General features: G+C 38.9%; 1 long non-coding RNA gene across 1 annotated transcript; it reads right to left on the bottom strand.

The window, feature by feature from the left end:
- Nucleotides 1–4,092: 4,092 nt before the first annotated feature.
- Nucleotides 4,093–25,494, bottom strand: LOC122553230. The gene is made up of 3 exons (XR_006312653.1): nt 24,518–25,494; nt 13,391–13,541; nt 4,093–4,300 (listed from the first exon to the last, which is right to left on the bottom strand). It is a non-coding gene; the product is annotated as an uncharacterized LOC122553230 (long non-coding RNA).
- Nucleotides 25,495–26,390: the final 896 nt, after the last annotated feature.

Raw genomic sequence — 26,390 nt, 5'->3', positions numbered from 1 at the left:
TAGCCCTGCTCTCATCGCTGGAACATCTGGACAACACGGACACCTATGTCAGACTGCTGTTCATTGACTTCAGCTCCACCTTCAACACCATTATCCCCTCCATGATCTCAAAACTCTGTGACTTTGGTCTCGGCTCTGCCCTCTGTAACTGGATTCTTCGCTTTCTGACCCACAGGCCGCAATCAGTGAAGATAGACGACTGCACCTCTTCCACAATAACACTCAACACTGGAGCCTCCCGAAGGATGTATCGTCAGCCCCCTACTGTATCCCCTGTACACCCACGACTGTGTTGCCAAATTCCAAATGAATGCCATCTACGAATTCCCTGATGATACCACGTAGTAGGAGGGATATCTAACAACAATGAGTCAAATTACAGAAAGGACATGATTGGTCACATGGTGCAATGAGAACAACCTCTCTCTCAACATCGACAAAACTAAAGAACTGGTCATTGACTTTAATAAGAAAAGAGGAGAACTTGCCCCCATCTACCTCAACGGAACTGACTTGAGAGATAACTGACAACCTGTCCTGGACTTCCCACATAGGTACAATGGTCAAGAAGGCACAATCTATATCTTCTTCCTCAGGCAGCTCAGGAAATTCAGCAAGTCCAGAAGGACCCTCACTAACTTCGACAGATGCACCATTGAAAGCATACTGTCCAGGTGCAAAACAGCCTGGCAAGGCAACAGCTCTGTCCAGGACCATAAGAAACTACAGAAGGTAGTCTGCACAGCCCAGACCATCATGGAATCCAATCTTCCATCCATGGACACCATTTACACGACTCATCGTACCCTGGTAATGATTTCCTGCAACCTCTTCTGTTAGGCAGAAGATACAGAAGCCTGAACACCGCTTCTTCCCGGCTGTTATTGGACTGATGAATGGACTCACTAGCCTCAAACAATGCTGATCTTGCTAACGTTGATCTCACCGAGTGCATGCTTGTGAAATATAACCTGTATACCTCTGTCTAAGTCTTTTTACAACCTCTGATCTGCTTACTGTGATTTGCCTGTACTGCTCATAAACAAAGCTTTTCACTGTACTTTGGTACACATGACAATACATCAATAATTTGTTCCTCACCATTTTTAGGCTAAGTTTCCATTATTGTTCCTAAATCATCGTGCTACCAAAGTATTTCCCTTGGAGCTTAGAAACCTCATCCACCCCACTTTGTGCCTAATTATCCTTTATATTCCTTGGAGGCATTTTTTTAAGTCTGCTCCTGTCTAATATGGTACCACACTCCTTTTTAACACTGCCCAACACTCGTTTATTCACATAATTAATTTTCTCTAGTTCTAATCACTGGTACACATACCCTGCTAAATTAGTTTAAATATTTCCCAATCACACAGGTGAATCTCCCCATGAGGAAATTCACAGGCCATTCCTTTGCCTCTTGGCCCAGAACCGAGTTCGGTATCTCACAAATCTGAAGCCCTCCTTCCTGTACCAGTACCTCAAACCATGCATTCATCCTCCCTATATTCTTATTTATACTCTTGCTAGTGTGCAGCACTGGGAATAATCTGGTGAATACTACCTTCAAGGTTTTACTTCTTAATTTCCTTTCTCTCCTGAATATCTGACCATAGGACCTTAATAACTATTGTCTCTATTCACATCCCTGGGCACCAGAACTTTACACTCATCCTCCTTTTCCCCTCTGTGTTATTCTGAAACTTCTTTGTGATATCTTTTGCTTTGGCACTTGGGTAGCAATATACTATACACATCGCAAGATGGGTGTTAACCAATTGCCTCTCTGGTCACTAACTATGAAATCTCCTATAATGTCTGCACTTCTTTGTTTTGCTAACCACTATGCAGTGCCTTGCTCATTAGTGTCATGGTATGAATTGCATTCCTTCATGGAATTGCAGTGCTTCAAGGTGTCCTCCAGTCTCTAATGCTAAGTACTGGTTTGAGAGTGTCGGCACCAGTTGGGGAACACTTCAGTGGTCCAGGACAGTCAGCCTCGGACCTTCGGGTGACCATCCTCCAAGGTGGACTTCGGGACAGGCAGCAGAGAAAAGTGGCCGAGCAGAGGCTGATAGCTAAGTTCAGTACCCGTAGGGAGGGCCTCAACCGGGACCTTGGGTTCATGGCACATTACAGGTGACCACCATTGCACTATACACACACACACGCACACACACATATACACAGACACACATATACACAGACACACACACAGACACCCACACATGCACCCCTCACAGACTTAAGATGCTCTGCACTCACTACACACACACAAACACTTTCTCACACTCACAACCCCCACCCCAGACAGAGACACACACACAGACAGACAAAGATCCACATGCACACATATATTTTGTGGGGTGAATTTGTACTTTCAGGGTTACATTGTACTTTGCTCAAAAACTGCATGCATTCATGTAAAACTCTGTTATCTCACTTTTTAGATTAGAATCAATCTAAACATCATGGCATAGACAGAGAACACAGGGGGCCAACACCTTCAACATATTGTCTAGCTATCACCATTGTTAACAGCTAACCCGAGCATGCAACTTTTTTAAAAAAAGGTTTTGTGATTTACACATGAAAGAAGTGAAACTATCACAGTATTCTAACAGATGAAAGGCTTAACAATCCATTTTTCAATGTATAAGTTCAGTTACATCACACTGTAAATTTTTGCTATAAATTCTGTGTTATGATTGAGCCCTCCAATACCAGCTGATGAAGGAGTGTCGCTCCGAAAGCTAGTGTGCTTCCAATTAAACCTGTTGGACTATAACGTGTTGTGTGATTTTTAACTTTGTACACCCCAGTCCAACACCGGCATCTCCAAATCAAGATTCTTGTTGTAAGTGTCTCTTCCATGTGGTTTGTTTGACATTGTTCCGGTGAAGGACCATGGGAAGTTTACCAAGTTCTCAATGCTATATAAGCACAACTTGTTGTCAAAATTGTTTCATATATTTATAAGTACAGGAAAGGCACCTTTGGTAAAGAAAACTCACCTTACAAGAATGTAACTTTGTGTTTTGAACATCAATGCTGAGAATGATTACTTTTGAGCTCCAGGATGTTCAGGGTTTTGACAAACACAAAATAACCAAAGGCAAGTATTTTACACATATGTAAGCCAGATCCTCTGCCACAGAAACAGATACCAGTCTAAACAGGGCACATCAATGCTGTGATCTACAAATTTGATTAACCACTGTTATTTTGCTGTGGCTGATACTGAATCAAGATTTGATTTCCTTGTATGAGTGTATGGGAGAGAAATCAACAGCTCAACATCAGGCAGACGGTGATGCTAATTACTCATTTCTTTGTCTTCACAATATTTGATGCAGACTGGCTCAATAACATTTGTGAAAACCAGTTTAGTGGATCCATTTCTCCACAGATTTTCATTCAGACCATTTTTACATTGATTTCTGATTGAAAAATATGCTTCATACCGTATTCTGGCCACTAACACCTATTAGATGACAATTGTTATGTGGCAAGAATTCCATAGTATGTAGTAGAACCTCTCTGAACCATGACACACCTATCACATTCACAAAGTAATTTTTAAAAAACTGAAAAACAGGACACTACGGGGAAAGAAGATGCTGGAGGGGTCTGTGTACGTGTGTGTGAGAGAGAGAGAGAGAGAGAGAGAGAGAGTGTCTCTATGTGTGTGTGAGAAGTAAGAGAGAGAGGGTGTGTGTGAGATTCATGGGTGTGACAATACAGTGAACTTTCTCTTTGCAAAAACTACAACCTTTATTTAATGAAATGCCTTTAATGTGGTACAACATCTCATTTGTAAAAGGATATTTTTAGAAGTATTTCATGGGTGTGACAATATAGTGAACTTTCTCTTTGCAAAAACTACAACCTTTATTTAATGAAATGTGGTACAACATCTCATTTGTAAAAGGATATTTTTAGAAGTATTCAAATGATTGAATACATTAAACATTGACGATTAGGTTTAAATTCAATTATTTATAACTTGTAAGTATATCACTGAATGTAAGCCAACTCTTGTTTTAACAAATACTGATCAATCTGGTGAGATATCATGATGCTACACTGAGGGAATATGCACAGTAAAGAGCAGGCTGCTCGTTTTTTTCTTACTGTGTGCAATACTTTATATTTAACAATGTTAACTTCCTTCTGCCATTGCTCTGCTCACTTACACAAATTATCTAATTAATTTTGCAGATCCTTGACTGCTTCCTCAGCTATAAGTGGTCCCGCCTAGTTTGGTATCATCCGTGACTCGACCCTGTCCATAGAGCTTCTGAAACCAAGTAGATAATGTAAATTAGAAACAGTAAAGGTTGGGGATAAGTCCCAAAGCAGCACCACCTCCTCTGTCATCGTTCTCTTAACTGACTATTGCATCAAAATATTCAGTTAATACGTTTTCCATCCCAGCATTTTTGTTTGAATCCCTTTATCCTAAATTTAAGTAGTAACATTTCATGTAGAATGTGCTGCTTTACAAATTCTTATACTGCTTGCTGTAGAATACTTTCAAAGAATTGTTGTAAGCCTGGATACTTCACATCGTTAGATTTGCCAAAACACATTTGGGCTATTGTTTCCTTAAAAACTCACACAAATTTGTGAGGCAAATCCTCTTTCAAAGCTCTTGTTGCCTAATTTCAAATATCTTGCCACCATTCAGGAATAATTGTATTTACCAGTTTTGATCACAGACATATATAAAGTATCACATCGTCAGTTAAATGCAAATTTATTAGGCCAGATTGACACTGAGCTCCTCTGAGTTCAGTCCCCTTCCCAAACTTGCAACCATCCTGTTTTCAGAAAAATTGTATTCTCAGTTCCAGCAGTTTGGAACTGTTTATGTTACCTGGTTGTCAGTCATGAGTTGATCCTTTGCCCCAGAGATGAAAACCTACAAGCTTGTTGTGATCTTGCCAGTGAGTCACACTTGCTAAATCACATTTTGTTATCATGTACTATTCTACATGGAGCACACATAACATCTGTGACATTTATATTTATACTGACACTGCATCCTGTTTGGGAGAACATTTCCTTGATTTGCACAGTTCTTCACTTCTATTTTCAGATGGTCAAGCTGATATCTGTAGGTGCTCTAAGATTCACTCTGATAATGCAAGTACACTGATTCACTGGCCCCTTTTTTTAAAAAAAACTCACTTGTGCAATGTGGGCATCACTGGCTGGCCAGCATTTATTGTCAATCCCGAGTTGCCCTTGAGAAGATGATGGTGAGTTGCCTTTTTGAATCACTACAGTCCATGTGACAGGGGTCAGTTTAGTTTAGTTGAGTGGATGGCAGCTTTGTGATTCTATTTATAATTTAAACTAATTCCTTCATCCGAATGGCAAAACTGTGGGCCTGCTACTATAGTGCAAAAGTGTACTGGCGTGTACACTTTCCCACAGAATACAAATGAAAATTAAAATTCATTGAGGAACAAGTGTTCAATCTGATCCCATTAGCTTCCCACCGGGAAAGTTAGGTTAAAATGAGGCTAATGTTTCTCATGTGATATAGAACATAGAACATTACAGTGCAGTACAGGCCCTTCGGCCCTCGATGTTGTGCCGACCTGTGAAACCAATCTGAAGCCCATCTAACCTACACTATTCCATTCTTGTCCATATGTCTATCCAATGACCATTTAAATGTCCTTAACGTTGGTGAGTCTACTACTGTCACAGGCAGTGCATTCCACACCCCTACTATTCTCTGAGTAAAGAAACTCTGACATCTGTCCTAAGTCTTTCACCCCTCAATTTTACGCTCTATCTCCTCGTGCTAGCCATCACCGTTCGAGGAAAACTGCTCTCATTGTCCAACCTATCTAACCCTCTGATTATATATGTATGTCTGGAGACAATGAATGAAAAAATCTCAAACAGTCTCTCACATTAGTTCTACTTCCAGCCTATCGATCCCCCTATGGATGCTTTAGATGACGCTGGAACAATACAGATTCATTTTCAATCAAATGTCTGTTGTCAAAACAAAAGCTGTGAATACCACACAGGGGAGAACATATTACTTGTTAGTCAGAGATGTATTATATTCTTTTCACTTCAAGCCAAAGAAATTTAAATACCCTATCTGAAAATAAGTTGCAAACTGCAAAGGGTCCACAGGAGTTTCTTGTATGAAAGTTAGAAATCGCAAGGGTTGTTACTCTTTTAAAAGATCAGCCCTTTGTTCCATGAAAATCCCAGATTGGGAAATCTAAGTGATAGGTATATGCATAGAATAGGAATTCAAATCCAAGAAATTGTTTTCTATCAAATTAGCCAAAGTAACAGTCTGTAGAAGGAGTTCATAGAATGATACAGAGCAGAATGAGGCCTTTTGGCTGATGGTATTTGTCCTGGATTTCTGATGAGCTTCCCAATTAGTTCACTCCCCTCCTTTTTCCATATAGCTCTCTGAATTTTACTTTTCAAATATACTTCATATAATACTGGTAAATTTTGTTTGCAGCAGCCTTAGATGGCTTTAATATGTTTCTGGAATTATGGTGCCCAGAAATGAATAAAATACTCCAACTTAGGCCTACAGAGTAATTTTTAGGCATTTACCATCATCCTTCTGTGTCTCTATTTATAAAGCAAATGCTTTTTATAAACAGTGTTACCAACTCACCCTGCCACCTTAAAAGATTTGTACCTGCAAACTCCCAATTTCTCTGTTCCAGTGATCCTTAAAATGATTCCAATTAATTTATATTTTCTCCTTATTTCCCCATTTCTTTGCACTCCTTTACATTCCATTCCATCTGCAGTTAAATAGTTGAGCATTTTGAAACAAAAATCTAATTTTGGATATAGAGCAACCAAAGACTAGCTCCAACTTTGAATTTAAGAAGTTCAATTAATTCTGAATGTATGATTTGCTGTAGTTTTTAGCAGCTGTACATCCAGCCATCCATTGCCTTTACAAATGTTCATGTTCTAAACAAGCTCAAAGTGGTTTAATTGAATCTATTCCAATTCCAATTTCTTTCCTGCTTACTTTCTTTTTCATTCTCCAGAGACTGTGGCATTTTAAATTGTAGGCAAACATGAAATTCTCCAGCAAAACAAATGTCACTGGAGGATCAAATGAAAGGAAAAGCTATTATTTGGAAGTTGTAATCATGAGACTGATAGAGAAAGCAATGCAAATTTTAAACTCCACCCAAGTTAAGCGCTGAATTTGAGCTAAATAATTTAGCTGTGATTGGGCAGAGTTGGGGTGTTAACTTCTCATAAAATGTGGCTGACAACTCTAATTATGAGATCTCCAACCTCTTTACAGTCTAGGATTGGCAAACTGCTCCATTGTGACACTCCTCAATTGCTTCCTCTCCTCTATTTCCACCATTCTATGGTACCCTCTTTTCCAATCATGCTCCCAAATCCTGGTTAGCATCCCCTTTCCAGTTGAACCCCTGCTCCTGGCTTGGACTAAACCCACTGTTCTGGCTGTTAATCATGGGACTGAACTAGAGGCCCAGACCTCAATCAGGTTGGGCCTCGCCTCTGGGCATCAGACGTGAAGCTTTAACTTGAGAGCATAATGAGGAATTCCTAAAGGATAAGTTGTTCCTCACCGCCATGCTCTTTCAGAACCCCCTCGACTTTCTGACTGCTTCCTGTGGGTCAGATCAGTGAAAATTGTGCACACAGCCTCAAACTAAAATTAGGAGAAAGTGAGGACTGCAGATGCTGGAGATCGGAATCGAGAGTGTGATGCTGGAAAAGCACAGCTGGTGAGGCAGCATCTGAGAAGCAGGGGAATCGACATTTTGGGCATAAGCCCTTCATCAGGAATGGGCCTCGGATGTTGCTTAACCGGCTGTGCTTTTCCAGCATCACAGTCTCAACTCAAATTAAAATTACTTGATCTGTCTTCAAAGTATTCTAACACAAGAACCTCACAGTTGGTTTGCAATGGGCTTTAAACAAACTACAACAAAATACAAAGGCTGAGGTTTTACATTGTGCTTCTGTAATGTGGTGCTGCATGTCTTCAATGGCATCACATACATCATACTTGGGGTGAGGCATCTCACATTGTATTTGCTTTGCATCTCATTACTTACTCAAGCAAATGTTGGGAGAGCGACTTGGCAAATCACATAGGGTAAGTAAGTGGGAAGTTATTGTTTCTGTTGGAACCTTCCAGGATAATGGTTTCTGGTCCTATATTTAAAGACTAGCTGGACACCATTTCACTTAGTATAAATGAGTAGCTCCCACTTCTCCTATGGGGTTCATGCCCAGTCCCAGTGAATGTGCTTCCTAAGAAGCAGAAGCTCACACAACATTTTATTGACATTTCATGACAGGCATTACTAATGGAGTAAGGGACAGAACAGAGGCCCTTCTTCCAGAAGATGGCACCAGGAGGCCATTCCATCAAACCGTCTGGCCTGGACCAAGATAGCAGCACAGATCAATGCCAATGCCCCTCATGAACATAGCTGGCATCTGAGTCACAAGAAAATGAATAATCTCCTGTGCTCCATCCAGGTAAGTGGCATCATCTTCTCTGTGCGAGCTCACATTCACAGGGGTATCACTCAGTCTAACTCTACCATTGCACAGATGTGTCACACAGGCAAGCCTCAGCACCATATGCATGATACATACTCAAATCATCGTTCTCGAACTATTAACCCTTCCTGGGTATTTGCACCTCCTACTCACTGGGCATGGTTCACCATCTTCTATGGCTTCTTGGGCGGCACGGTGGCTCAGTGATTAGTACTTCTGCCACACAGCACTAGGGACCTTGATTCTATTCCTGCCTCGGGTGACATTCTGTGTGGGGTTTGCAAATTCTCCCCACGTCTGTGTGGGTTTCCTGTGGGTGCTCTGGTTTCCTCCCATAATCCAAAGATGTGCAGGCTAGGTGAATTGGCCATGCTAAATTGCCCATAGTGCTAGGTGCATTAGTCAAGGGTAAACATAGGGTGGGGGAATGGGTCTGGATGGGTTGCTCTTCGGAGGGACGGTGTGGGCCTGTTAGGCTGAATGGGCTGTTTCCATACTGTAGGATATCTAATCTAATCTAATCTATGCATGATTCCAAATTGCTCCTGCACCCAATGCCATCACAGCACATCCTGTGGGAATTCCACATTATGCTCTCAAGTTAAAGCTTCATGTCTAATGTCCAGAGGCGAGGCCCAACCTGATTGATGTCTGGGCCTCCAATTCGGTCCCATGATTAACAGCCAGAACAGTGGGTTTAGTCCAAGCCAGGAGCAGGGGTTCAACTGGAAAGGGGTTGCTAACCAGGATTTGGGAGCATGATTGGAAAAGAGGGTGCCATAGAATGGTGGAAATAGAGGAGAGGAAGCAATTGAGGAGTGCCACAATGGAGCAGTTTGCCAATCCTAGACTGTAAAGAGGTTGGACATCACATAATTAGAGTTGGCAGCCTTCTCTTTATCTCATTGCAGGAAAAGCTGGCTTACAACCACATAGAGAGGGCCAAGACTGGAGGAGAGGAGTTGGATATAAATATTCTCACCCCTCTGAGGTACGACAAGACCAGGACCATTCTGATAGGGATGAGAAGACAGAAATGGACCAGGAACCAAAACAAAAATTACATCCTGCTCTTGTCAGATGTGCAAAAAATGCACATATATTGATCTATGTCCACCATTGTGCTTTTTCACCAACTGATTCTTGCTCTTCTCTTCTCTAGACACTAAAGACACTCAGGAAATAACTGAGCAAAAGAGACACAGCCTGAGCCCCTCAAAGTTAGCACGAACTTGGAGAAGGAAGCCTGAGAACCCTCAGAGGATGCACCAGCGAGGTATTCACCTGCATCCGCTACCAGTACAGAGACAATCACCTTGATAGGTGCCCTAGTTAAACTAGACTCAGCGACACCATCTCGTGAGCATCATATCACTGATATATGTCCACAGCCAATGGAGGAAAAACAGCCGAGGTCTCAGAGACTGTCAGAGACCGGGTACCTTCTCAGCTCCATGCAACAGAGTATCCTCCAACCTTGAGAGCCTGCCAAGCATCCTCAATTGGCTGATACTGCTGGGTGGAATAGAAAACTCACTCCACTCATCTGTTCTGGAAATGCCTGCAGATTGAGCCTGATGTTGTTACTATCCACAGATCAATTAAGTGCAAGAAAATCCTCATTTTAAGCATTGTTCATGTATTACTGGTGCTGTGCAGTTATGCTCAACATTTGACAATATTTTAGTAGGGTATTTCATATCAAATAATCATGAAACTGGACCAAAAATACTACAGACATCTGAATAGTTAACAGTTCAGTGTCAATATGAAAAAATGGCCACAGCATCAAAATACTACATCTGCTGCAAAATCAGCAAATGCAGGAAGTCAAATTTTAAACTTTAAACAGGAAGTTTAAAAAATACAGAGGCTCCAAATGTTCAACTTTGAGGTTTAAAAGTAATCATCTTTTATTTAATGTTACCAATTCTTCTGCAAGTCAGAAACCAGGGAAGAGACAAGCTTCCATGTTTTCCAATGTAGACTCACAAAGCCCCTCTGTCCTCCGAGAGCAGCCACTGCAGCCTTGTTTCCCCATTCACATATCTCTCTCTCAGACATACTTCCAACACTGCACTGCATCACAGACAGAAAAGGGTCATTGAAAAATTGACATTTCTCTCCACAAATAGCCATTTTTTTTCAAGAGTTGATAGCTGAGGTCTGTTTACATCTGATCGTGCAAGCCGAGACCCTTATTACCGTAATGGCTCAATTTGTACTTTGAGAAAGAAAAATAAACACTTTAACCATGATGTTTTCAAATATATCAGTGAAAGTACTGTGATTGAAAGGCTTCTTCTGAATGTTTGTGAAATTCTCTCCTCCTTATGATTAGATTATCTGGAGATGGTTTCTAACAATTCCTATAAGACTGTGAATCCAGACACCCAGATAATGTTCTAGGGAACCTGGAATGAAGAGTCTAATAATGACTGTGAATCCATTGCCAATTGTTGGAAAAGCCCATCTGATTCACTAAAGTCATTTAGGGAAGGAAACTGCCATCCTTATCTGGTCTGGCCGAGATGTGTCTCCAGACAACCTCAATGTGGTTGACTCTGAACTGCCCTCTGGCCAATTAGAGATGGGCAATAAATCCAGACCTAGCCAGCAACGCCCTCATCCACAAATGATGTTTGTTTTAAATGAAGAGCGTACAAAACATAGTTATTCCATCATAAATTCAAATGTATAGTCAATAGTCCAAGGTTATTATATCCGTTTTGTATTGTTATAATAGGTTGTTATTCCAATGACTACATTTTGATAATCGCTTTCATACTATTGGCAAACTAGAAGTTAATAAAATATTATTGTTGATATATATCTGTCAAACATTTGGAACCAAATCAATATTTCATTACATAAATAATTGTTAAGTCAAAGCAATAATCAAGCAAAGCAAGAACACAAGGTAAAGTGCAGACCTTGGCTCTATACATCAAGCAGACAAATCAATCTTTTTGTGGATTCATAGACGTCTGGCTGAAATCAATAGTCTACAGTTTAGAATGTGGTGCTGGAACACAAGGTTTCAATAAAAAATGAAATACTCACCATAAAAGTACAAGAAAAGCTACAAAGCTCAAGAACTCAAACTTTTTTTTTAACAATTAGAAAACGTTGGAAATGGACAGCAGGTCGATTGACAACTGGAAGGGATGGAGAGATGAATGTGGGTTTTTCCGTTAGAATGAATGCTCATTAGAATAAATTAAATGTTCCGGATTGTTGGATTTTGTGTAATGGTAATGACTGATTTACTTTGTCTTAAACTGGCCAGCTATATGGTGCTACCACACAATCAATTTGATATGAAAATAACAATTCAATAAATCTTTGTATATTATGAGCAATGATAAACAATGCATATAAAGTAAATTCATAAAAGGCTAATTGAACGGTTAGAGAAAATAACTGCTCCTTACAGTCCTGCCTTATAAGGTGAGATGTTATGGCTAAGAGCCTAACCTCACATCTGTTCAGTCAGTGTACTGTTCTGGAGGTCGAAGTAGTTCAAACTCCCTGTAAAAGGTAACTTGTTTCTAGTAACCTCCAGAGCTGCCTACTGTCCACACAGTTATAACAGATCAGTTTTCTGACACTTTCCAAACATCCCCTGCTATGTGTTGTCATACACCTTGTGATCCTTTTTAACGGGTACACTCATATCAGTGGGAAACATCTCACCAAACCACAACCTAATGTATCATTATTTTATCCATGAATTAATCAAGTAGTTTAAACTTTGAAAACAGTATAGATTTTTCTCAAACATTATTTAAGTTAAATCTCGCAAATTACATGAGCAATTTTTTGCATTTATAACTTCATTGTGGTTGAAATCTATGAACTTAATTAATCAATTTTGATGTCAAAATCTCATCCTAGGAAACCTTATATTTGCCCTTCAAACTGGAGTTTAAATCTTGTGAGATCATTCCATATTTTTGTTTCTGAGTTGTGTTGTGGAAATGATATCGCTTGAAGCACAAATATTTGGCTCATTTTTCCTTTGGAGCTTTCCTGAATCTGTTTTTTGTACTGCATTAAGAGCGATTTCTGGAATTCAGCACTGCTGAATGTGTTTGGGATTGCAAGTGACATTTTTGTATCTATCCATTTTATTTTTAGTTTAATGCTGTGAAATATTGATGGCAAGGATAGTGACACTAACAGTGGCATCTATTAAAAAAATGACACCAAACATTTACAGAATTCAGTCAAAATTTAAATATTGCAGCTGTTTACACAGAAACTTTATTTAATATTCTTGTTTAACATAATAGTATTAAATTGTACATCATCGTATTCGATACTATTTGAACTGTTCATCATTTTTGATTGACTCATATACTATATTGCTGTGTTTTTGATGTAAAAATAGAAAATATGGATATGTAAAAAGAGACCTATCACAACACACTCTCTTCAAACAATAGTTATTGCAATATAAATGATTATAATAGTAATTTGAAATAATTTTTCAGAGGCAGAAGGGCATAATTAATGCTGTAATGGCCATATATTGGATTATCCTGACATATTTTGCTGTCTGAGAGTTAGATTTAATATCAGCGAATATTATTTAATCTTTGTGAACTGTTAAAAGGAAGGTCTTTACTCAAAGAAGGATCATTTGTCTGAAGCAACCATCCAGATGGGTTAATAGAGGTTAGAATACTTAGAGGCTATTAAAAAAAATTGTTGAATGCCAAGATGAAAGAGTTAGAATGAAGGAGGAATGAACTTTAATGAGCTTAAAGGTATTCTGACATTTTTTGCAGTCTTAAGAAGATAAATAAATGTGCTACCTCACCTAAGTTAGACACGGTAAGATCCATTAAAGGTGCCAGCTGCCAACTGTCCATGTCGGCACATTTCAGACCTCGATGACTAATTGGTCTGCAATCAGTCAATGATATCCAGTGTTACTTTTCAAGTCAGATTTGCTTTGAGCAGGATGACACCTTGTTTACAATAAAGACACAGAAAAGAATGAGTATTAAAAAGAATTTTGTTGCCACTGTTGCATTCCCAATATCAGGTGAACTAAAGACTGTATAAGTGTATTCAATTGCTGAAACTATTCAGGACAACCTCATCAGGGCAAGATTCCCATCTATTAATATACAGCTGCCAAAAAAAATCATCAGTGATATATATGCCAGTTAACCTGGCACCTCCCATGGCTCAATTATCCTTGCCAATTCTGATCTGAGCAGGAGGTTATAGATGGAAAACTAATTGATGAGCCTCTTTGGTCTTTCTACTCATGGCATTCTCTTTGACAGATTACAGAGACTGCAGTATGTCACCATGGCACCTGACATCAGTTCCAAATCCGTAATATCAAATACAAGAGAGGCATAATGGTCCTCATTTTGACTGAAAAGGATAGTGCTAGACTGCATTTGGCTTGTGAAAGATAATATTCAGCTGTTTTGATTTTACAGGGGCAGATGGCATACAGTTAAAGAAAATCATTGCTTGTTGCATTCTGCACAGCATGCTAATTTTGTGAGGAACTTTTGCTGACTCACCAGAAAAGAGAAAAGATGTATACATAGCAAAGGTAGGCAACAGATCCAATACACTTGACTGTAACATATTTTAATGACAAAATCTTACCATTTAAAAATAGTGCTTCTTCTGCAGATACTCTACGATGGTGTATCCTACGATAGTAGGTCCAAGACAAAGCAAAGATAAAGTACGATTGATGACAGCATTCAATCAATAGCACATTCTGGCAGTGATGGTAAATTGCACAAAGTGCCAGCAGTGGCCATTTGACGTAACACAACAGACAAGAGGTTTACATTGTAGTTGGCTGAAAAATGCAAGTGGACCTTTACATTCATTTGATGTGGAAGCTTTAAGGCAGTATTTGAACTGCATTATAAATAAAGGCCCAAATGGGTTATAAGGTAGCCATCAATGACTCCCTATACTTTCAAAAATCCAACAGTCAATGTGTTAATCATGGTTAATTGTGGTTAGTTGTATGCAAATGGTGTGATTCCATAAAATAGACTAGGGTTGAAACTGTAGTGGTTAGGTTAGGGGCATGTGTTTGTAATGTGTATTTCTGTAAATAAAAGTTTGAAGAATTAGTTAAAGATTGGATCGAGTGTTAAACATCACCACTTGACATTCAGGGATGTAACAAAGTGGAAACCAGGAAGCCCTGTTATACTTTTGATGCTAGTTACTTAAAAAAGAGATGAAGGGTTAGGCAGCAATGAATAAATATTCAGCCATGTGCGCTGATACACTTATAGATAGCTATTTAGCTGCTACTGCTAATGCTATCACACTACCTTTAAAAAATGTCAGAAGCTTACCTTCTCTGTATTTAAAGCTAATTCCAAAGGCCTTTGCTAGTTAGTTATGTTTTAACATGTGGCTGTGCAAATAGCATAGCACTGACTCTGGGCTACGCACCTCCCGTTTCACTTAACATGTTTTCTCTGTTCCAGTTAATGCAGCTCCTCTTCATACAGGGCTTGGAACTGTTGAAGTAATCTTAAGCATTCTGTCAGTTACAAAAATGGCATTACAATATGATGAGTTGATTGAGATGGGTATTTTGAGATGTTGGTTAGTTAGTGCATCTGCAGGGGGAAGGGCTTTTGGTGTGACTGCAGGAATCGGACACATCACTTACTCCTAATCATGGATATTGCAGTTGCAGTTCCCTTTTGGAAGGAGATGGAGCAGAAGCAACAAGCAAAAAGACAAGCTGCTGACAGAGGGAAGGAGATGGAGGCGTGTAAAGAATTGTCAGCATGAAGTATATTTACTGAGGATCTTCCAGAAGCTCCACTTAAGTCGTTAGTGTATCATCTGTGTTTTACAAATGAAGTTCTCACAGCACTCTGCCACCTCTTGCAGCCTGAGCTTCCACTTCAGAGCTGGATGAGGATCGCACTGCAATGGTGGTAAAGTTGACAATGGTCCTGAATTGCTTTATGTCAGAATTTTTAAAGGCTGCAGCAGGTACCATATCTGGCAACTCCTGGTTCACCATCCACTGCTACAACAGAAAGATGACAGTCATTTTATGTCAGCAGAGGCAAACTCATTGTCTTCCCTCTGAATTGAAACACCTGACAGAACACGCACATATCAAATACGGTTTCGAAGGCCTGTTCCATGATGCTAATCCAAAAATAATAGTTCTTCCGCTAACTTGGCCAATAATTAAACCTCACTGAACATTTTTCAAATATAGTTATCTCATTTTTGTTTCTGGAGCATTGCTAAGTGCAAATTGGGTGCTGCATTTTCACACATCGCAACACTGACTGTATTTGCAAGGTAATTAATTAGCTCTGACATCATGAAAACCAAAGTTTAAACACAAATTCAAACCTTTTAAATGGATCTGTATGTTTTTTGCGGTAAACAGTATGCTTAATTCAATCAATCAGTCTTACTAGAATCTGCATCATTTTTTGCGTAATCCTCACTGAGTGTTATCCTCCAAAGAATTTAAACTACATCATTTACAGCCATTTTGAAAAGCTGTGATGGTGGCAACTGGAGGGATATTTGTACCGAAAATGGAAATGAAGGTTAAGATCTTTCTTCATAGCTGCCATCTTTTAATTAAAAATATAAGTTCAGGCCAATACTGTACCTGCATTATGCCAAACATGTGCAATCAGTGATTTTACCTGAATTGTTTTAAATCATGTTATTTCAGATTCTTACACATTTTTGAGAAACAAAAATGTTAAAATCTAAAAATGCATATGTTTTTTTCCATGATTTAGAAAATATTTACATTCTAAACTCATATGCTAATAGGAGATGGCTTTAAAAATTTGGGCTGGTTTCCAACACTATTTGTGTTCACAGAGAAAAATTATGTAGAGTACTTTTTTAATTACAGTACAACCATTGCAGGGGATCACATGAATGTTCACCAAACTTTCCTGTCTCTTTTGACTGACAGAGAATAGTATGACCTAGATTTTGCGGTAATATTAATGATGAAATTGTCAGCATTTGCAACTTGCAACCCCTGAAACTTCTAGAATCTATATGTGTGCAGTTGAAAGGAAATTGTTTCATTGACTCTGTCCTTCTCCATAAGGAGCTCAGTTTAAGGCTGAACCTTTTTTCTCTTGAAGCTGTGCAAACCCAAGTTGGAAGCCTCAAACTCAAGGAGTGCAGGGCCACAATTTTAAACTGCCTAGGTCATTCCCAACAGACATCATTTTCCCCTGAATAGGAAATGTGCGATACATGAAGTGACACTGACGATTGTTATACAAGATAATGGTTCTGAAAGAGTCAATTCTGAAGATCTCATTAAGTTCCACTCAATCTGATTATGTATAAGAACTCAGATGGGGAATATCAGAATAGTTTGGAAATTTGAGCAAGAAAAACTTACGGTCTAGGTTTCCTTGGGGTCTCTGTAAGCTTTGTAACAATGTCAATCATACCATTGTAACTTGCACCTGATTGCTATCATGCAATCAACTGATTAAGCTAACAGCTTCATTTTGTTACAATATGTAGTGTTTCTCCCCTACCTATTAGACAAAGCAAGCACTGTAGAGGACAGTGGCCCTAAATCTATCTTGTGGTGACAAAGAATCCAGCAACATCATGCAATATGGTGGCAGCAGGGGTCTTCAGAAGATTCAGTTTAAGTGAACTGTTACAACATGGTAGGCAAAGATGTTGATTGGCATTCAATTTAACTGTAACAGAATGAATTCCAATAAACCCAGAAGAAATTTCCAGTTGTGGCTTTAAGAGTGACTTCGGGAGACAATGAGTCATAATGGGAGCCGACTAATCAAGCAGCTGATAGAGAATACCATGCCAAATTCGCCAGGAGAGAATTCACAGTCAATTCTAAAAACACTTTAGATCCTGTAAGAGAAGTACAAAAGCAAATGAGAGCTGGATGCTACATGCCGCATAGTCAACCCAAGCAGTTGCAGATTGTATTGGGTGCTGACGAATTTTAAGACCAATCTCAAGTCAAAATTCAATAGCAATTCAGAGTGAGCATTGCCACCACAGCAGCCAAATACTACAAACCATGTCTATAGGAGCAAAATCAAGAGCCATAAAAGTAATTGAAATCAAACATGCAGCACTGGGAATGCCATAATTAAAACTATAAAGGGGTAATTTAGCAGCCTAAGCAGACAGTATCTAACAGAAGAGTAAAGTAAGGAGACATTTGGGGCCACAATAAGAGCAACAGATCCATAATAGGAGCCATGGCTAAAGCCACAGAAAAAGTAAATTCATTCGGAGAAGCCATTGTAAGACAACCAGCATTATCAAAAACACTACAGATAGCATAAATCATCTAGGAAAAGCTGTTCAATAAATGTGATTCATCTTTAAGGCTGAGGATTTATTCAGTAATGTCATTAAAGAGGATGGAAATCATTGATTAGGCAAGAAAAACTGGAAGTCCTTCATTTTTGCCACAAAATGTCAGGAAACCCTCCAATATAGCAGTGCAGAGAAGTAACTTTGATATACAGTACAATTAAAACTTGAAAGCCTGCAAGAATTGCAACACCACCAAACTGCATGATTTTCAAAGTCAGAAACTTGGGGGAGAGTGTGGTAATGGGGTAGTGGTAAATGCAATTGTATGCATGCAAGTATAAATGTAAATAATTGGAGCGATATTGTTGAACAATAGTTGTGAAAGTGTTAATGCTGAAGACTACATTAAGATCCACCCAATGTGATTATGTCATAAAGATTTTGGAGCAGAACGGTGGAACAGCTCTGAATCCTGAAGGAGACACACCTCCATTTAGGACATGTTACAGTCTTTGTTAGGATGTAACTTGTATCTGTTTGCTATCATACAATAAACTACATTTTGTTTAAGACAAGAGCTTCTTCTTGGTAAACTATTAAATGATTATCACCTATCATGAGAGACAAATCAGGCCCTGTAGATCCAAATTTAAAAGAATAATAGAGACGGCAAGTCTACTCTTTAGTGACCAAGAATCCATCTACCTTACACAAAATGGCACCAGCAGGGGCCATCTGAAATTTAGTTAAACAGTACCATCACAATAGAACTTATCACTTAAAACCTGCCGCATGTCCTTTCTTTTTCCTAACACTGATATTTTTATTGACAGTGGATTCTAAAGGCAGTAAGCACTTTGCTAGGGAAGTCAATTTTGAAATGTGAGAAAGATCTGCAGTGGAATCAGGATAATTTTGACAAGTATGTTCATAAAGTCTTACCAACTGCAAATGGTACAATGACTTTAATATGTCTTAATGCAATAATTGATTATACGGCTCTGTCATTTAAAAGGTAAATGACTATTAAATTGACCAGCACTTTTCTTATGCCTTACAGTATTTTATGAAATGGATAAAGTGCTTTTATGCATTTGATAGTTTGATGAATCTGATTTAAGTGGATCATACTGACATTCTGGTTTGAAATATACATGAAGTTAATCTCATGAGTCGTTTACAAAATCTGAACAAATGCTAGATTCTTTGGTTGAAACTCCATTAAGCTGGAGCTCTGATCAGCCAACTTCAAAGATTCCATTGTTTTGAGTTATGTAGGACCTGTTTATTCAGCCATGAATATAATTCAATGTACAATATCTGGCTGAGTTACAAACATCACAAATTAATTCAATTCATTAGGAATTGTCTAACACCGCTGCAGGGATGATTTGTATGCTGTGTTTGACTGAGTTTCATGATCAGATAGTAGGATTAAATATTTTGAAGAGGATTTTCAGTGACTGCTTTGGCCACTTTAACAGATTGAAGAACACTTGAGATGAAAGAGGTCCTTTACAAGGAATATTTCAATGGTTGTGTGCTGGATTGACAGTTTTCTGAACTTCTAAGGTGCATGTGGTTTTTTTTCCACTGGTGCATGAATGGAATTTTTAAAAATTTCCTGAAAGTTTAAAATAATGTTGAGTGTTATTATATGGACCACCTGCTCACTGCATAATAGATACTGGATGACTGGGCAATGAAGACATAGAAGGGCTGTGGATGATATTGCCAATGCATGGGGCATGGAAGATGTATGAGGATATAGGGAGACATAATACAGGATATAGGAGCAAGCACAGAAAATTCATGGAGGTCAATAGGAGTGGGATGGAAGAGGTAAGTGCCCCAGAGCAATAACAACCATGTTATACCAACGTTTCAAGAAATGAAGGTAAACCTCCTAACCTGCTGGCCCTGACTTTCATTCACCTAATTTCCACCTTAATCATGTGTTAGGAGGTGCCAGCCATAACTCCAGCCCACCTTTCAATCTGAAAAACAAAACTTCCCAGTGATCAGGCTGACTATCATAAATCAGGAATGCAACATTGGGAAATGTCCTGGCTTGTGTTTCTGACTCAAAGGTGTGCGTGTGTGTAAGGAAAGAGCGTTAAAGTATTGAACAGAGAGAGAGAGAGAGAGAGAGCCTTAATTTGGGATCAGGACAAACTAGATTAAGCATGCTATCAACTAGGAGTACTGGCAGCCTAGTAAAAAGAGACGAGCCTCAGAGAAAGCATGCATGGATCTCCATTGCCCAGTGGAATACGTGATACATGTACTCATAATGCACACAGAAAGAAAGTATCATATCAAAGCTGTTCCCAGCAATATCACCAGCAAACATCATATGGAGCGATTTTTCATTCTAATGACTTCAGAAGGAAATAGGCCACATGGACATGTGCATCATACGTAAAGGAGATGGCAGAGAAGCTGCCAAGAATTTTCCATTTTTGTGACTTAGTCTGAGATACACATGCCACAGTGTGAATATAGATCCCTAGTACAAAATAAATCCTGTGAATAGTAAATATGATTGAAGCCTCCTGTAAGAAACTGCTCTGGTAAGCAAATATCCCTTTTATCCAACTTTTCAATTAATCAAATTTCATTAAATATCAATGCACTTGATTTGACAATAAGCTAACTGAATTATATAAAATAATACCATGAAGTAATCTCTAAATGCAATGATAGTAAGACGAACCTTATCAAAGGCTTTTGGTAAAATCCAGATAACCTATGACTACTCCATGACTATGGTATACTTTGTTGAGAACCACTGGATGGACTTCACTGGATGCGACAGATGGGGCTTGGAAATGGCAAGTATTTGGATTAATGTTAACTAGAGATTTGATTGAGCCAAAATAGTTTTAATAGCACTCGATTCAGAAGATGACCTTTAATTGATTGGTCTTAGGACATCTAGTATGCATCATTTAACTTTCTCCTCCCTGAACTACCAACTAAAATGAAAGAAAAATACTGGCTTGTTTAATATAATAACGGCTCCTCCAACCAACCAAAAAACAAATTGTGATTGACATTAAGCGCATGGACATTGTGTACTATCTCCAAGGTGCACTGCAGAAAACCAAAAACTATCCTCAGACTGCACCTTCCAAACCTGTGATCACCTCCATCTAGAAGGACAATGGCAGCAGATATAAGAGAACACTATCAACTTCAAATTCCCCTCCAAGCCACTCACCATCCTGACTTGGAAAAAAATAGCCATTCCTTCACTGTCACTGAGTCAAAACCCTGAATATCTCTCCCCAGTGGCATTGTGGGTTAACCCACAGCAAGTTGCCTGCAGCGGTTCAAGAAGGCAGATCAACACCACCTTCTCCAGGGCAACTAGGGATGGGCAATAAATGCTGGGCCAGCCAGTGACGCCCATATCTCATAAATGAATAGGAAAAATAAGTGTGCAGAAGGATCAAACAGATTTTTAAAAATGAAAAGTCAGAGAGTCATTGAGATGTTCAGCATGGATTTTGATCCATGCCAACAAGATATCTGAAATAAATCTAGTCCCATTTGCAAGCATTTGGCCCATGTCCCTCTAAACCCTTCCTATTCATATATCCATCTAGATGCCTTTTAAATGTTGCAATTGTACCAGCATTCATCATTTCATCTGACAGCTTATTTCATAAATACACCACCCTCTGCATGAAAATGTTGCCTGTTAGGTCCTTTCAAATCTTTCCCTGTTCACCTTAAACCTATGTTCTCTAGTTTTTGACTCCTTCACCCCAGGGGAAAAAATCTTCAGCTATTTACCCTATCCATAGCTTTTATGATTTTATAAATCTCTATCAGGTGATCTCCACAGCCTCTGGTCCTCCAGAGAAAATAGGCCCAGCCTATTTTCAGCCTTCCCCATAGCTCAAACCCTCCAACCCTGGCAACATCCTTGTAAATCTTTTCTGAACCCTTTCAAGTTTCACAACATCCATCCTATGGGCGGCACGGTGGGCGGCACGGTGGCACAGTGGTTAGCACTGCTGCCTCGCAGCGCCAGAGAATGTCCTGTACATGACCTCCCAATTCCTATACTCAATGCACTTACCAATAAAGGCATGCATACTAAACAACTTCTTCACTATCCATTTTACCTCTGACTCAACTTTCAAGGAACTATGAACCTGCACTTCAAAGACTCTTTGTTCAGCAACACTCCAAGACCTTACCATTAAGTGTATAAATCCTGTCCTGATTTGCCTTTCCAAAATGTAGCACCTCACATTTATCTAAATTAAACTCCACCTGCCAATTGGCCCATTTGGTAAAGATCCTATTGTACTCTGAGGTCACCTTCCTCGCTGCCAACATGACCTGAACTCACTGAAATCATTTAGCATTGCTTTGTTTCATATTGCTCTGTCTCACTGGAAAGGTGGGGCATGGTCAATGGAAGGTTTAGTTCAGGCTCCCACGGTAGAGTAGGGAATCTGATTTAGATTTAACTACTATTCGTCTGGTGTCCTGGAATCATGAAATTATGCAACTAAGCAGGAGTTTTCAGCCAATGATAGAAAGTCTAATTTTACTTGGAGTACTTCTTGTGAGCAAGAGGAAGCGAGGTGCTACCTCCGCACCTCAAGCTTCTTCTGCCCACTGCCCTGAAACTCTCCCTGCTGTGAAAAAATGCTGCAGGTTTTCCCACCCAACAAATAGCCTGTCAGGAAAGCTGAATATAAAATACAAAAACCATCACCATGACATCTTGCCATTAATATTGGCAGTACCCCACCCTCCTGGGGTAACCATGCTCCTCTGCTCCCAGTAAATATCAGACCCTCATGCAACACAGACACAAATTAGCAATTGAAAAATCCTTATAGTTTTAAATACTAAAATAACTCTGCTATTTTTCCAACAATGAAATTATTTCTGCTTGTGCATTTGATTCTGCGTATATGCACAATTACCATTTCTTTAAATGGAATAGGAATACTTAAACCTGAAGTAGTTCAACTGGCTCCAATTTGGAAGCAAACTCAATTTTGTTGTTTATTCTTAACATGTAAGAGATTACTTAACACTTGGTCTCTTGTCAAAGAACAACATAATTTCTGATGAATTCGTTGCAGAAGAATATCCCAGTTTCATATGTATGTGTACAGAAGACTCTTGTGGTGCTGTGCTAATGTCCATACTACTAAACTAGAAGGCTTGGTTCAAGTCCCATCTGCTCCAGAGGTGTATCACATTTGACCAGGTCAATTAACAATATCTATGCATTGTTTGTAATACTTTTATGTGGTCATTGGAAGATAAATGAATAACCCAAGTCCCTAAAATTGTTTTGCCTTCGCTAATGTGACTGAAAACCTCACAGTAAGTATGTAGATTTACAACACTGAAAAACATGGGTGGGTTTTTAAAATTGAAGCTCATGAAGTTCAAAATTCCATCTACCTAATGTTCTGCGGAAAACATACAAATAAGACTACTCAAAGATGGTACTCACTGAATTTCACTTAACTAAATTTATACATTAAATTTCTAATAGTAAGTACAGTAGATTCATAGAGTCATGCAGCATGTAAACAGACCCTTTGGTCCAACCAGTCCAAGCCAACCATGTTCCCAAACTAAACTAGTCCCTCTTGCCTGCGCTTGACCCTTATCCCTCCAAACCTTTGAGTCATGAACTAACCCAAATGTCTTTGAAACATTGTAACTGTTTCTGCATCCACCACTTTCACTGGTAGTTCATTCTACACATGAATCACTCTCTGTAGAAAACATTTGCTTGTCATGTCATTTTTAAGTCTTACTACTCACACCTTTAAAATATACCCCCTAGCTTTGAACTCCCCTACCCGAGGGAAAAGAACCTTGCCATTCATCTTATCTATGCCCCGTCATGATTTTAGAAACCTCAATAAGGTCACGCTTCAATCTCCTACACTTCCTTGAAAAAATGTTCCAGCCTATTCAGTCTATTTTTATAATTCAAATCCTCCATTCCTAGCAATGGCCTGGCAAAAGAACTGCACTCAGTATTTCAGAAGAGGCCTCATCAACGTCCTGTACAACCTCAACATTACATCCCAACTCCTATATTCAAAGGTCTAAGCAAGGAAGGCAAGCTTGCTAAATTCTTTCTTAACCAGTTAAGTTCCTAAGGGTAATGGCCTCCAGGCCCAATCATCTTCAGCTGTTTCATCAACAACCATCCCTCCATCAGTAGTGTCCCTATCTAAGTTTCACCTGCTACAGAGGTGCATAATAACATAAGAACAGATTGATCAGAAAATTTCTAAAAGAAGTTCAGAATCCTCCTATTCCAATAGCTGTTGCATTAGAATCACAATTACAGCTAAATGCTCCCTTTAAATAGGCTATCCTCCATAATGAGTCTAAATGAGTGGAAGAATTAATGTAACTGAAGCTTAAATGTACAGCCATTTGCTTTTCTCTTTGAAATATTCTGTGTGCAACATCAGTAGCAGAACAGGACATTGAAGTGAGACTCAGTGCCATTCTAAACTCTGAAAGAGATGTTTTACTGTTATACACAGCAGCATTAAATCCAATGGAAAAAGAAATGAATGCCCTAAAATAAGGCAAAAAATCAGCACCATGGGCTCTGATTGCTACTCACTGGCACAAGGACATAACCGACTTGGGATGGCATCAAGCAAAACAGAATAAAAGGCAAAGCGATCGGATTGCTGAATCCCGGAAGGGCGCTGGGAAGTGGTCACAGGTGATTGTCATGTGTGATAATTATTATTGCTGTACACCTGCTCCTCCGCACTAATTAACTTTGGATATGCAAATCCTATTGCATCATGCCCCTGCTCTCCTCCCCTACAGATAAGAAGATGTTCATCTGCTGGATTTAATTAAGATAATGAACGGCAGGCCCACTGTGGCTTGGCAGGGAAGGGGGAAGCTGTGACTGACCTTTTCTCCCAAAACATTGACATTTTCCTCTCTTCTGAATGCTCCGAGTCACCTCAGTGACTCGGATGCTGATAGGAATGGATTGATGAGGTGTCATTAGAGGAAAGCACCATGACACCCGTGTTTGCTTGGAGACTACCGCAGGTGTTCTGACAAGGACACGAGCCTTTGCTGCTATTTGCCAAACAATTCTCTTGATTCAGTAAAGTTTGATAATTACAGAAAGGTCTTGTAAGAGAGATGCGTTTCAATAATGTTTTCTGCTGAAAAGACAAGGGCACAGCATTTCCTCTGCAGCTCAGAGACCCCAGATAAAAAGATGTGCTTTTCAGAAATGGGCAAATGAGGAGCACACAAAATTCATTTATGACTATCACTGAATGGTAAGAAGAGAGGCAGCAATAAGAACAGCTTTTAACCAAAGCATCAGGGAGTTTGCATCATAATTTGAATCATTACAAACCAATTCTGTATGCACTTGGAAAGATGTTAGTGATAGTGCAGAGGAATGTAATATGTCTTTTGAAACCAAAATTAGGCTATAATATGTGTTACATTAGAAAAAAAAAGCCTTAGGAAATTAATGCATATTCAGAAGTTGTCCCAAATACCAGGTCTTTATTAGAATCTTTGTTATGATCTTTTCAACCAGCTGGATTAAGCATAATTTGACGTATGTGCACCTGTGGTTCATTATATTAAAAGTTTTAGTGACTCAGGATTAATATACGTCTGGTAGCTTTATTCCCCGAATATTACATTTTTATATCATCAATAAACACTACTGTAACATTTAAATGAGTAAAACATTGAATTCCACATTTCTTAACTTACAAACAAATAAAATCCAACTAAAACTTTCATACTAAGTCATATTTCAAGTAAAATCTCTATCAGGATATTGCATTTGATTGTAAGTTTGTAGATCATTGTAATTTCTTATAATATCGTGAAGGGTACTATAAACTGATCAGGGCATTTAAATTGGGCAAAGTCTCTCAATATAACTCTAGCCCATATCACGAACTGTGTTGGCTGGCATATGTCTAAATCTCAAAACAAACTCTAATGGCAAATAATGACTTTCAAGTCTCAATGCTGAAAACGCTCAGCATTATAATTTTATTCTTATTTATTTTGTGTAACATTCATCCTTCTTATTGTCAGAATTGAGAGGAAGAATTAACTTCAACTGAAGATGGGCAACTTGGAATCAATGTTAATTTGTAATATGTTTTTGAAGATCCTGGATAATGATCTGATTGGTTTAAATATGTGAACTGTGGGAATGGAGGAATATTTTCAAGTATTTCTTATATTTGAGCCATGGAGAGTACACGTATGTGGAATATTTAATTACAATATTCAGTAAGTGGGTTAATCCAAGATAATATACAAAATTCTACACAGTTTGCAGAAGGACCACCTTATTAGACTGAATAACCTTTCTTCATTTTATGATTTCTTATGCTATATTTAAGTGTCTTCAAGAGGGTTCAACTATGCATTAAATTTAATGGGGCTAACATTTCTAGGGAATCACAGCTTAAATCTAGTGAAAGAGTAAC

The sequence above is a fragment of the Chiloscyllium plagiosum genome, chromosome 9, assembly GCF_004010195.1.
Source record: "Chiloscyllium plagiosum isolate BGI_BamShark_2017 chromosome 9, ASM401019v2, whole genome shotgun sequence".
NCBI lineage: Eukaryota > Metazoa > Chordata > Chondrichthyes > Orectolobiformes > Hemiscylliidae > Chiloscyllium > Chiloscyllium plagiosum.
The sequence above is the reverse complement of the archived record's forward strand: the minus strand, read 5'-3'. Positions and strand labels throughout refer to the sequence as shown.